Raw genomic sequence first — 1,397 nt, forward strand, 5'->3', positions numbered from 1 at the left:
AACTAGGGTTTTAAAGTGATAATTGCATGAGAAATCGTGATCCTAATGTGTTTAATTTCTATTGATTACAACAAACGTGCGTTCTCAACATTTGATTTCATTTTAGAGTGTTAAAAATATTGTTTTGCATATTTAATTTAATTCAATCATAAAAATTGCATAATTAGGGTTTTCTTTTCAAAATTAGGGTTTTAATTAATTTCACATTCACTTTAGTAATTTAGTTTCGGTTAAGGCGACGATAGGTAAAATTGAACTAATCAATCTTTGTGGGATGATATTCGGACTCATTTAATTCACTTTATTACTTGTTAACGAACCGTATACTTGCGGTAGTTTTAAATCGAAAAAAAATAATTTCGTGAACACACATCTTCTATTTATATGATGAAATTAGGTTAAAATTCACGTCCAAATTGCCTTCCAAAAGTGTTTTAATCGAATAAAAAAAGTTCTCTTCGCGCGCGCATGATTTTGTCTTTGCACAACTTTAGCATCTTGGTCATAACTTTCACTTCCGGTGTTCGATTGAAGTGATTCAAAGTACGTTGGAAAACTAATTCAAAGAGTTAAAATTCTTCTAGAGATACAATATTTCCAATTCAAAAGTTTTCTATTGAAAAAATGGGTCTTAAGTAGACCAAAAATCTTTAAGATATCTTATGTAATTGAGAGTCGATCTATGATAATATTTTGATCATTTACCTTTTTTTTTCTTTACTTCAATTTGCATTCAATTGACTGCTATAAATCTTCAAAATATCTTTTGTGATTCAAATAAACCATTGGATATTTACACTTTGGTTCTCATACTTTGAATTTCTTTCATTTTTGCTCCTTTTTTGTTTCTTTCTTCTAATTCTTATTTGAAACATGAATTTTTCCTAATAAAAGCAAAAAATAACAAATTAGGTATTAATTCATTCAAAAAATAACAAAATATCATTATTTCTGATCCCAAATAAGTGTAGAAACTACACTTATGAGCTACCATAGTTACTCATCTATTTTTCATCTAATGGAGGACAGAAATGAAATAAAATATGAAGAAAACTGGCCAATATATAAATTCTATGAGTACTTTTTGTCTCATTTCTATGACAATGCATTCAGGATCTAATGATGACATGGCAGATAAGACACACGAAAACCTAAAATAGGATCAAAATAAGAGAATATCGCAATGAAGTCTCACCATGTATCCATCCCACAGCAATTTTTTTTTTTTCTCTCTCTAAGTGAAGAAAACTATTTAAAACTATTGTATGCATAAATATTCCCTGAAAGTTATATTAGGAGGACATTTTGAGTTCGGAAATTTATTTCGTATCAAAATGTTGTGGCAGTATAATTACCTGAAGATGAAACAAAAGAAAACTGTTGTGGCAGTGTAATCC

Source organism: Olea europaea, unplaced genomic scaffold (genome assembly GCF_002742605.1).
Source record: "Olea europaea var. sylvestris unplaced genomic scaffold, O_europaea_v1 scaffold279, whole genome shotgun sequence".
In the NCBI taxonomy this organism is placed as follows: Eukaryota; Viridiplantae; Streptophyta; class Magnoliopsida; order Lamiales; family Oleaceae; genus Olea; species Olea europaea.